Raw genomic sequence first — 13,206 nt, forward strand, 5'->3', positions numbered from 1 at the left:
ACGGGGTTTCATCGTGTTAGCCAGGATGGTCTCAATCTCCTGACCTCGTGATCCACCCGCCTCAGCCTCTCAAAGTGCTGGGATTACAGGCGTGAGCCACTGCACCCAGCATCCTCATACATTTTTAACTTTTGTACTATTATATAAGAATTTTTTAGGTCTGGCCAGGCATGTTGGCTCACGCCTATAATCCCAGCACTTTGAGAGGCTGAGGCAGGAAGATCACTTGAGGTCAGGAGTTTGAGACCAGCCTGGCAAACATGGTGAAACCCCACTCTACTAAAAATACAAAAATTAGCTGGACATGGTGGCATGCACCTGTAGTCCAGCCAATCAGGAGGCTGAGCCAGGAGGATCACTTGAACCTGGGAGGTGGAGGTTGCAGTGAGCCTAGATTGCGCCACTGTACTCCAGCTTGGGCGACAGGACAAGATTCCATCTCAATATATATAAATAAATAAATAAATAAATAAATAAATAAATAAATAAATAAATAAAGCATTTAGAAAGAAAAAGATTATGTTAAATATACATGTTGGTCTTATAGTCTAGAAATTCAGTTGCTCTGACTAAAAATACAAAAAGCAAAGGCTCTGGGATAAGACCACTGTAATACAGAGCTAAAATAGTGATCTCTGATTGTCTGGCCAAACTGCAGCAAAACCAACCAAAACTAAACAAAAAACAAAAATGTTTCCATATGCAGACATATGGAAATGGGCTGCAAAAAGATGAACGTACACCTGAAATCCTGGTGACATCTGGGCAGCCCCTTAGCAGGTAGCACAATTCTTCCTGAGCTAGCTGCTCCACTCTGCTGTTTCCTCTGACTCGCATTTTCTGTTAACCTTCCTCTTGGAATCCTTCAACAATGACTCACAGGGCTATATGGCTACTCAGCAATACCACAGCCCTCCGCAATAGATGCTGTGTAGGAGGCACGTAGCTCAGTGGATTGTAGTCTGTGCTAGTATTTTCCTTTCTGCATTCAGGGAGGATTTGCTTTTCAGCCACATTTCCCTGAAACACAGCCCTGACAGGAGATGCTTAGTGCAGAGATTTCTAAACGATGAAATGATCTGAGTTTGGCTCCTTAATCATAATGAAACTAAAAACAGTAAGATGAAAAAACAACAGGGGGATCATCATTCCTACAAAAAACAACTTTACACTTGGGCAAAATAAAGAAATTTTTTAAAAAAAGCTCAAACTAACATTTTCCAACCTTTCACTAAAAGCAAGGGCTAAAACCACATGTTTTGAAGGTCTTGCACTGTGTTATTATTAGAAGTCACAATTCTATTGATACTGATGAGTCATTCATATCGGCGGAAACCAAGAACTTCCATCAACATCATGTTACACACAGTCACTGTGGCTTTTCTTTATTACTGGTCAAAGCTGCTTCAGAATGCTTACTGAAACTTAAGAAAAAGGAGGCAAACTCCTCAAGGGTGTGCAAAGCTTTCCCTTCCCCAGCTGATCTTACTTTAATCATCTTTTTCAAGACAGCTTACGATGATTGGATAAACTTGTATCTACAAAAGGAAGTTTATTTAGAAGCCTCAAAAAAGCAACATTTCACACTTTCCGATGAAAATAAGCAAAACTGAACTCTGAAAACAAACAGTGAAACCATCTCTGAAAATATATGCTAGCTTTAAAATGACCAGAGGTCAAGTTTTTTGTTTTGTTTTTTAACCTCAATAATGGAACGGATATAAACAAAAGCTGTCATCACTTAGGAACTTGAGCCACATAAAACAATGTCAGGCTAGTCACTTGCACCCTCGCCCCTGCTTCCCTACTCAGGACACACTGCTTTGCACTGAGGGAGAAGTGGGTCAGGTTTCAGTTACACCAAGAAAGCCTAAGTTAAAGGTTTATGAAAACTCCTTCTGGTCTTAAGTAGGAAATAACAGCACATTCCCTTTTCATTTATTATCAGCCCATTTTGCCTCTCCCCTTAAATATTCCCAGAAAAATAAAGTGAAGCAAAACAAACAAACAAACAAAAAGAGTTTTCCTGAGGTATATCCAAAAACGCTATGAATATGCAGTCCCTACAAAGGTAGAAATTTGTCCAGTTTTCTCCCCTGCAACCAGAAGGCTGTGTCTGGCTGCTGGCAGGAGAAGGGGACCCAGTTCAGCAGTGACCAAAGATCTGAAAATAGCCTCCCAGTAGCTAACCAGCCCAGTCGCTAACCAGCCCAGCAGCCCGGAGCTCTCTCCAAGGGCGGTGCTGGTACCATGGGCAGTTTACAGTGCGGCCAGCTGAGCGCTACAACAGCTGCATGAGTCAGCAAGCATTGCTGGTAGGAAAGTGCTGACATGCTAAATTACTCTTGTGTACATGAGGTGCACACACCTACCTGGCAAAAACAAAAACAGGGTACATGCAAATTAGCGAATGGGAACCTCTCTACGCTTGCAGTTTCTATTTTCCAAGATTAGACCAAAAACATTAATAATCTATGTCACTGCTGAAAAAGAAGTAACAACTAATAATAATTAATCATGATAATAAACAAGTCACTCTCAGTGTTGCTATGTGTAGAACAGCTGCACTGAAATCTCACGAGCCAGTTAATTTTAACTGGTTTTAATTTTAACTAGATTTAACTGCTTTTCCTCCCTTCTGAAAAATCAAAATAGTTACCATATCGACCACAAGAACTGGTAACAGACAAGCACAGTTCCTGTTTTTCAGAGGGGACTTACTTTCAAACCCACAATATCAAGATGCTTAACATAAGTGGAAATTTAAAATGTACTGTTTAATGTGGGAGACTTAAAACCTGTACGCTAATTCAGATCTCATGTGCCAGGCTTTGTCTGACAATGCCTCCCATTCATCTCTGTTCTCTCATTTTATACGGGACCCAGAAATCTGCAGAACTGGTTATCTGGAACTGAGAATACATTTCCCCGTAGAAAAAGGGTCAGGTCAATGAGCTAGCATTCCTTGATAGTCTGTGAAAATGTCTTGAACTTAAAATACGAGAGGTTAAATTTATAATCTAAAAAGTAGAAAATGATACTACAATGATACTTCCAAAACCATTTAAAAGAAAACACTCTTGATTAACTGTGTTTGAGGAAATGTCTAATTACAGGAGGATGAAGGGACACAGTCTTCTAAGTGAGACTTTCAGACTTCAACTTTAGGGTCATTCTGGTTCTCCAACATGGTTTCAATTGTTAGTTCCATTTAAAATGCATAGAATTCTCTTACTTTGGCATAAAGTAGTGTTAGAAAAAAAACTCTTTATACTTACCAGTTGTAAGTACTGTTTTTTCCTCCAAAAAAAAAAAAAATTGATTGAGAGTTGGAAAAGAAAAAAGGAGGAGAAACAAGTACAAAGAGGGTGTACTAGAAAGAAGGAAACAAAGAAATTAAGTCTGGGATAAAGAAAGACACGAAGGCATAACTAAACTACAAAAACAAAGAAGAGGTAGGAACTAGAGGGCAGTCCCCAACTAGACAGTGTGTTCCCAGAGAAAGAGGACTCTTCATACCCAGCTCCAGAGACGAAAGTGGAGTCCTGCAAGACAGTTCCACACCCTGGCACTAGATGGAGCCATCAACTCAACATAGCATGGTTGCTGGAGGAGGGTATGGTGGGGGAGAGGTGGGACTGAAGGGCATTGACTCTACAGCCAGGTATTTACCTGGCAACAACTCTATCCAAAATAAGTATAGTTTCCTTAATCAACCAACTCTCCTAATGTCCAGATGTCACCACCATGCTGACACCACTATGCTTGTGGTTTGTCAAATTGGGACACACTAATTTTGAAATAAATATCAATTCAATTTTTATCAATGCAAGTGGGGTGGGGAGGTAAGTGAAGTTGGATCTGCTGCCAGTTTTTTTCTTCTAAAAATTCAACATTCAAGGATAATATAGAATTTCAGGTTCATTGCTACTGAATAACAAAAATCCCTAATCATAAACCAAATGGCTTTCCCGTGAAGCTTTGTTTAAATGTTAAATAACATACCACCTTGCTATAGAGATTTATGTGATCAACTTCAATGTATGGCAAGAGGCGGGAGATGCTCACTGACAAATGTATTACAAAAATCATCTTCTCTTTATATTTTAATGCTACTGTGATTTATATTCTGTAATTCATTTGCCTATATTCTCTGTCTAGGGTTGTGTTTGTTTATGACGAGCCCCCTCTTCATTCAGAAATGGTCCTCCTATCACCAGGTTACCAGTGTGCAAAATTCTACTGTTTTTATCCTTAGAGTTTTACTTCTTTGGCTTTGTCCCCTATTAATATGCTGATGCTTCAGAAAAGTAACGCACCAAGTATGCTCAGTTACCTATATATTAGTAAAACTGTGTTCATAAAATATTTCTCTGAGATTGGTTTTGGAAGGGAAAGACAAGGACTAGTTGAGGGGACTAGGTGGCCAAAAGGTAAAATAGCATGAAACAAAAAAGTGAGGCCAGAAGGAAGATGGGGGAACTGGCTGCAAACCGTGCCTAGCTTCTTCACATTTGGGACACAGACCATCATCCCTGGCACTTACCTTCCCAAGAAGACGTATGAAAAGGAAGGGTTAACTCTGTCTACATTTTCCTCTTGCTGAATGGGTAATATCTCTTACAGTTAATTTCATTTTTTTTTTTTTTTTCAGTTTGACTCTTCGGGGCTTATTCATTTGCATAATATGGAATCTTGAACCCATATAGATATTCTACAAATCAATGCAAGTAATTCTCACACTAAATCAGCAGCTTTAAGCTCATCATTGTTTGCACAGAAATCTTTATGCACTCATCTGCTTGATTTTTTAAATCATTTAAAACCTCCAACACTGACACACTAAGCATCTCCCATTTAGCCTTCTCCAAAATTTGAACTAAATTCTGAAAAATAAGCACAGTACTGTACAATCATACACTTGATAATTTCCCAAATTGAGCTTCAAATGTGTGCTTAATGTTTCAAGTGGCTCCTGAGAACGATGCCTCTTGACTAAAGATGACAACTTTGGTGTCTGGCCCAGGCAGAGCTGAGTCAGCATTCTAAACAGTGACCCTGCAAACCTGAGGTAGTTGGCGGTTACTGACATGCCAACTGCCTGAGTCCTTTAAAACCATTCCAATCTCCAGTTGAGAGTTGCAACATGCTAATCTGGCAAGACAACCTCTTCCTGAAATTGACCAGAATGAGAACAAAGGTTACCTGCTTTTATCTGTTACTGGTAGCTAATATTTCTAATTAGGAGTTCTGATGGAATTAGTTCTCAATGAAATTCTTCCTCCTCGGTAGAACACTCTACGTCTTACAGGTTGAATTTCTTTTACCTTTTCCTACCCACCAAGAAACAAAAAAAAGGCAAAAAACAAATTCCCTCCACCTAACAAGAGGGTAGGAATGTGAGTTACAAGTAAACCCTGGAGACAGAGCCATGGGATTTCAGTTATATGCCTAGTACTTCTTTTGCCTTTACATGCATCACTTTTACTTTCTGATCCCTAAATGGACACTAAAACCTAAGGAATGCAATTATTAGAAAGCGGGCCATGTGAAAGACGGGAGATATATTCACTCAGGTTTACTGAGAAATTATTTTTCAACTTTAAGACAGATGTCAACAAAACATCCGATATTTTAGAGTGAGGTGACCTTTATTTCTGCTTCTGGGAACTGCCAAAGAGAGTTCCAACTTCAAACGAAGAAGAAAAGGAAAAGGAAGAGCCATAACACGGTAAGAAAACAGGCCCCAGCATCAGACAGCTAGTGTCCAATTCCAGTCCTACCATTCATTAGCTGAGTCACACCTATGCTGTGGCTTCTAGTGATCACACCTAGCTCTGGGTTGCTCTGAGGATTACATGAGTTAAATATGAGCAGCACACACAGGAAGCTCTCAATACAGGTTAACTGTCATCAAAGAAAAAGAAAATAGAGGGGTGTTAGCATGCAGTATAATCAATTTATTTTAAATAGATGCTGTCAAAATTCCTTAATTTTTGCATCTAAGAATGGTCTAAATAAGATGTGTCCAATCTTTTGGCTTCCCTGGGCCACACTGGAAGAAGGAGAACTGTCTTGGGCCACACATAAAATACACTAAACACCAATGATACGTGATGACCTAAAACAAGAAAAATAGCAAAAATGAAAAATGCAAAAAAACCTCATGTTTTAAGAAAGTTTTTGAATTTGTGTTGATCCACATTCAACGCGCATGAGGCCTGCAGGCCATGGGTTGCACAAGCCTGGAATAATCATCTTTGGGCCACAGAGGATGGAGACCCTCTGCTCTGGAGTAGCCAGGGACTTCAGACAGATTTTAGACTCACTTTTTCACCAAAGGCCCTACACACATCAGCTGACTGGGAGAGAATACTTTGTAGCTTCTGATCATTCAAATATTGTCAAAATCACCCTAAATATGTTCAAAATAAGAATGTTAACTTGTATTTTTTCCAAGTATGGAAATCAACATTACTCTTGGCAGTTAACTTCTGTTTTTATTAGGTTCTAAAGAGCCAGGTAAATAAATCAATTCTGGACTCTGTATACAGGAACTATTATTTGCCAAAATGGCCCCAGAGGTTCCAGCATGGCTTATGCAATACTCCAAAGGGCCAAAGATAGTAGTGAATTAATAGGATTAGGAAGCTGGAGGAAAAAGTGAATCTCAAGTTTTGGACTATCCCTGATGGAAGGTCACTCCACAATTCCTCAGGGAGGGCTTCCCCAACCTCCCAACTAGGTTAAATCTCCCCATTAGACACTCTGGTGCATGAAATACCTTTCCTTCATGAGCAGTGGGTTATCTGTTACTAACTGATCAATGCCACTCTTCCTACCAGATGATGTGCTTCATGAGACCAGGGGCCAGGACTGGGTTTGCTCCCCATTAGCACTGTGGTCACCTAACACTATGCCTGCCACATAAGAGATACTCAATATATATTTGTTTACTGAATGAATGAGGCATCTGCCTCTAAGGAACGGTATTTCCAGACACTTGGCCCATTTTGTACTATCCACAAGCTTCTATTGCTTAGAAGAATACAGAATAGGAAAAAAAGAAAAATTGGCAAAAATCTATGGATACTGAAATACTAAGGAAAGATGCTGAGCATGTACATTCATTTTGTTTCCTACTTGTGGATGGAAATCACCATACTGGGATCTCCCAACTTTAAAATCCAAAGTAAAGGTCTAAGCTGTCTTTGGGCTACACTCCTGGAAAATCCTGAGGAAATTCCTGAAGTAACTGCAGAAAGTGACAGGGGAGAGAGAAGAGAAGATGGCCCAAGACTAGAGTGATGGAAGACTTGGAAACTCGAAAAGCTTTCTTCTCTAACTAACTGGGACTTTGTCTACATGCCAGCTATAGGCTCAGGCACACATGAAGAGAATAATGAGATGTATGGGAGGACTGCAAAGTGGAGGATTTAAATGCTTAGGAAAAGAGCCAATGAAAGCTGACACAAGGACAGGAGGGACCCAGCAACCAAGCGCCGGCTCTCATCACAGCAGCAGCAGCATGTCCTACAGCCTTCAGGAAAAGAACAAAAAGGTCAGGGAGGAAAATGACACATCTCAGAACCAAAGGGCAATTCATTATGAGGCTAAGGAACAAAAGAGAAGTCAACCAGGGAATATGCTGAAGAAACGGTGATTATGAAGTCACTGGGGAAGACTGAGAGGCATTTTGGCTGTAATTCCAATGACTAGAATGAAGGAGGACGTGAAATGCTTTTGGATTGGGAAGATTTCTTATTTTGGAAAAAAAACAGCTCAAGGAAAAACAAATGGCAAAATTCCTGCCTGAGTTTTGAAGTAGTGTCACTAGCAGGATGAGGTTCAATTTATACATTCTTTAGAAATGAAATGGCCCTTGAAAAGGACATAGTGGTAAGATTCGGATATTTCCAGCCTTACAGAAGCTAAGCAACATGCTGACAGTAAAATTAAGTTTCAGTTTTAGATAGACTGATATTTGAAATTAACAAAAAAGAAAAAAGTAAAGGAAAAAAATTAAAAGACCCTGAACTGATAAAAAAAAAAAAAAAAAGGAACTACTTTCTTTTTTTTAAATTAAATGTCATTGCAAACAAAAAAAAAAGGTGAAAGGTGAGTTACATTTTGGGCAATCTTACTGAGTTTACAAAATGTTTAGTTCACAGCAGGTTTCAGTTTGGACTTGAACAATCTGTAAATATTTACTTAAAATTTAAAGACAGGAGGACAGCACAGGTCACATATTGCCATTAACAAGACAGAAGGAATTTTCCGTCATTCCCAAGGCCTTGGTGCTGCGTTCCCACATGTGGCCCCAGCTCTGCCAAAAGCTTGTCTTCTTTTCCAAAGAAATTCCAATTTTTGCAACCAGCCCTGACTCCTGAACTGTGAGTACCTCTGACAGAGTCATATGTCGCTGAAGCTTCTTCAACACCCAGACAGGGAAAGGAGAGAAGCAGGGAGGCAGATGCACAGCGTCCGGTCCGTCCGCTATCTGAATTGCAGATTTTGATAAATATGTTACATTTTATATTGTTCTCTGTTCTGTGTATGTGAGGGCAGGGACCATGTTCTCCGTATGCCACAGTCCTACACCATGCCCAGTCATTGATTCCAGGACTGGACTGTGTACATAGAATGGGGAAATAACCTTTAGACATTCAAGAAAACACGCACTATATTCAGATTAAGTTCATTCCAACATGAGATTAGTTCTTCCAACTCTGCAGAATGGACAGGCACGACACCCATTTCAAAGGGTTGCTTTGAGGAGTCAACGAGGTACATACAGGTAAGGTAGTCAGCACTAGGTCTGGCACATGGTGCAGATTCAGTAAATCAAAACTATTATTTTGGTGAGTGTTCTCAAATGTCAAACTCCCATGGAGGTCCTCAGGCATTACCCAGCCAAGTTACCCCATTTGGTCAATAACAACTAATATATGGCAGGTGGTTCAAAAGTAATGGATTATTCACCTGCAAGGAATCACATTGTACTCATGGTATTAAATTATTCGGCCTTTCATGCCGAATTCTCTGTTAAAAAGGAAGCTGATCAATCCCTGAGTGGGACTCAGTGTTGATTTGATTTAGAGTTTTGTTTTTTTGGCAACTTTCTATTTTCCAGCTAGTTGTAACCATTCATTGGGTGCACACTCACAAATCATCCACGATATGCCAGGCCTTTAGAAAATAGAGACATACAAAGATATTAAACAAAAAAGATGTTTCAGTATGTTCAGTGGTGGGAGACAAGCAGCCCGCAGGCCGACTCTAGCTCTTACATATGCTTTCAATCCAAAAATGTTTTAAAGATTTGAGCCAATATTTAAAAATCAGGGAATTCCACATAAATATCCAATATCCAGCTTCCCCTGGAAAAACCAAATGATGTGGCAACACAAAGCCAGTAGTCCTACCAACTCTTCCCTGGCAAGAATCTACGAGTTAAGTAGGGGCAGCCTGCCACTCCACACTATGCCCTGCTCCTCACCAGAACCAGGTAGGTACATAATTTGTGGGGCTCAGTGAAAAATGAAAGCGAGGGGCCCCTTGTTCAAAAATTATTAAGAATTTCCGAAGAAAACAGCAGAACCCAAACCAAATGTGAGGTCCTTCTGACCAGGGAAGGGGAAGGGGGCCTATGTAACTACACAGGTCTTATGCCCATGAAGCTAGTCCTGGCTGTCACCCCCTGGACACACAGGAAAATAATTATTTATCTAAGTATTCTCTCATTCATTAACAATCAAGCCTGTATTTACAATAAGCTAGATATCACACCCCTGAAATCTGAGGTTCAAAAACTAGAGTAGAGGGGCCAGGCACAGCAGAGATAGAGAGCCACTAGGGTCTCTTTCCTTTTTGTTAAGACTGGATCCACACCAGAGACCCTGAAAGTTAATCCAAGTAAAATTAAATCGCTCTCAACAATACAGATTGGCTTGAGCCCTTTTGTTGGCATCACAGGAGCCTCGATTACGAATTCTGAGAAACAGCTCACAAGCACTAATGAATAACTAAGTCCTGTCGGCTGTGCAGACAGTGGGCCCAGAAGCGAAGGGCTGGCCTAGGAGAGATCTGAACATGAACCTGACCATCTGGCTCTCTGTGACTCACTTTGATCACAAAATGAATTGCAACAAATTGAAGAGCACATGGCTAGAGTTAATTGTCTCATCTGTAATCTGAATCTACTTTTAAGCAGTTATTATTACCCTCTATCAGGTGGAAACATTTCCTACCATCACTGCAAAGTGCATTTTCCTGATGAACTGTAATGGATCATTAAATTCCATATCTGAATAACAATACTGTGCACTTATTCAGTGCCTTTCATCCAGGGATTTCAAGGCAGTTTGCAAATAATTAAGCCCCTTACACAGCAGCCAGAGGTGAGCCACTGGAAAAGAATTGCCTGAAGATACTGAGTCAAAGGGCATAATTCAATAGCAAGAGAATAAATGGCTTTCTCCCAGGCACTGGTAATACTGAAAGTGAATCCTGATCCCCTCCCTCCCTTTCACCTCACCCCTTCTTCTTCATAGCAGATCTTGACATGCAACATACAAAGAACCAAAAAAGTAACTAACAGGAGTGTTCAAAATTTAGCTATGAGTTCAGACACACACTTAACTGAGGAGTGTGTGTCTCCATGTAATCCTGGCAAACACACCACCAACTGACATTTCAGTCCACCTGCAGAATAGACAGACAGAAGAATTTACTCAACACATTCATGATTACCAAATGGCAAACCTGAAGCCTCCCGCCATCCAAAATGAAAATACGGCTCTGCACCAATAAAGTTATGTTCTAACAAAAATACTTTATTCCACGGTTATGTGTTCCATTTCTGGGACTTCCCCTATTTGAATGATATTTAGGTTTCAGGAGTTAAAAGGACGCTGGAAATGGTCAATCAATACATTTCTTTTAAAAACCAGAACACTAGAAGGGAAAACATTTCAGCCACTCAAAGTTTTGTGGTGAAATTATAAACTCCAGAAAAACTGAATTTACAATGGAAATGCTGACAGACCTTTCACTGGAGCAGTTTGAACGCAACACTGTAATTTGGCAATCTCTCTTACAGACTAAAGACTAATTCTAACAAGATGTCATTTTGACTCAGGTTTATTATTACCTGCAAGAACGAAAAACGCCGTTTACTTGGGAGGAGCCAGAGAACCAGGGTGGGGCGAGCTCACATTTTAAGCAAGACGCCCGCTGCTTTACCAAAATAGCCCTCTCCGCCAAAGGAGGGGCAGTCTTTCACGCTCAGCTTCTTTCATGTCAGCAGGAGCCTTTGCAGCTCGACATGCCTTTCCTACATGTTACATTTTAATGATCTGAGAAAACCGTTATCAGCGTTAACATCTCTAATTTTACTCTAAACAGACAAAAGCAAAATATCTCATTAGGCATCATCTCCGCCAAGGTTCCCACTAGGCAGGAAAGGATTTTTATCTGAAGTAATTACCCTTTTTAGTTAAATACACTCAACAGATGAAATTTACACAGAGAGTGAGAGACTGCAACACTAGACAGCGAAGGTGAAAACCAGGAACGCCGCGTCTCGCCGTCCGCGGGCCCGCCGGGAGGGTGCGGGTCCATCTCGCGTTCGCGGGTGGGGCGCCCCGGTCCCTCTCTTTTCCCAGCGGCTACGGGTCACGGCGACGGCGGTGACCTGGCGGGCAGGCTGCGAGGCGCGCCTCCTCGGGCCACAGACAAACCACCCCGGCAGCGGCCGAGCCAGAACTTCCCTCAAGTTGCCAAACTCGCCTACGCGCGGGAGAGTGCTGGGGATGCCCCGCGCGCCCGCGACCCCGGAAGCCAGGAGTGTGCCGCCCCTTCACACTCACTCCCAGCCCTGCCCGCTTCCCTTCATGGTCCGAGTTCCTGCAAATCCTCGGCCAGACTGAGGTCGCCGACATGCTCGCTCCAGTTTCTCCCCCCGTGGGCACCTGGGGTAGCCCGTGAGCGCCGCCCGCCGCCGTCTCCAGCGGCGCCGGGCTCCCGAACACCCGCCGGGTGAGGGAAGCACAGCGGGGCCACGGAGCGCCACGACGCGGGGACGGGGAGGGCAGTGTCCCCTTCATAAACCAGTCTCCTGTGTAAAGCTTCTGGGGCTTGGAGACTGGAGTGTAGGGTGTGTGTGTTGCACTTTGACTTCATGCAGGATCTGTGGGAGAGGGGGTGCAAGGTTTCCCTCTCAGAAGCCTGGAGCCCTTAGGTCTTAGCTATGCGGGACACTTTCCGACAACCCGATCTTTCGCTAGGAGAGATTCGACCCAGGTCTGCGCCGCGAGGCCCCCAGCTCGCCTCTTCCGGCGACCCTAAACTTGGGCTTTGATTCCCCGCCGGTCGCGGTGGTCCGGGCCACCCCGCGGCGGCTGACAGCTGAGCGCAAAGGCGCCGCGGCCAAGGTCCTCGCGGAGCAGCCCGGGGCGCGCACGCCAGAGGTTAAGGAGGAGGCCGCCCGACCTTGCGCGGGGATCGCGGGCTGGGGGTCAGGGCACCCGGGCCTCCCTGGGTCGGAGGCAGGGCCGCGGGTCTGACAGCTGCTGCGGCTCGCGCAGACGCGCGCTTCCCTGCAGCCCGCCCTCCCCACGCCTGACTTATTACCCTCTGCTCCTCCTCCCCCTGCTGTTCCAAAACACCCTTCGACGCCAGCAAAATACAATGCCGCCTCAGCCGCCGTAAACAGCCGGGCGGGAGAGCGCATATTCCGCGCGGCGCGGCCGCCGGCTCGGCTCCCACCCCCTTCCCGTTCCTAGAAAATGCCATAAAAGCGGGCAGGGCGCAGGGAGGGCGGCTGCGCGCCCGGCGGCAGGGGCTCCCTTCCCGCGCCGCTTCCCCACGCCTCCCTGCCTGCTCGCTCCCCCCGCAAACTTGCCCCGCCACCCCGCCCGGCGCCGGGGCCGGGGTCCTGGCCCCGGGACTCACCTCGCCGGAGAACTTTGCGTCCTTTTCCGCCTCCTCTTCTCCGCGTCTTCCCGACTCGCAGCCCCCTCCCGGCAGCCGGCGAGGTGGGCGGTTCGGGGGTCACCGAAAGCTCGCGGAGAGGACGCGCATCACATGGCAGCTCGTTCCCAGCCCCCCGAGTGCGCCGGGAAGGGGGAGGGGAAGGGGCGAGGGGAGGCCGGGGAGAAAGCGAGAGCGGGGCGGCGGCAGGAGTGGGCAGGCGGGGTGGCGAGG

The 13,206-nt window shown here is 44.0% G+C and overlaps 1 protein-coding gene across 2 annotated transcripts in view; it reads right to left on the bottom strand.

Annotated features, from left to right (window-relative positions):
• The window catches only part of BACH2 (BTB and CNC homology 1, basic leucine zipper transcription factor 2), a 370,236-nt gene extending 357,030 nt beyond the window's left edge, over nucleotides 1–13,206 (bottom strand). For both annotated transcript variants that reach the window (XM_011941938.1, XM_011941939.1), the window contains exon 1: nucleotides 12,955–13,206. The gene's annotated coding sequence lies outside the window, so the exon portion shown is untranslated. The remainder of the gene's footprint in view (nucleotides 1–12,954) is intronic.

The sequence above is a fragment of the Colobus angolensis genome, unplaced genomic scaffold, assembly GCF_000951035.1.
Source record: "Colobus angolensis palliatus isolate OR3802 unplaced genomic scaffold, Cang.pa_1.0 Scaffold203, whole genome shotgun sequence".
NCBI classification, from domain to species: domain Eukaryota; kingdom Metazoa; phylum Chordata; class Mammalia; order Primates; family Cercopithecidae; genus Colobus; species Colobus angolensis.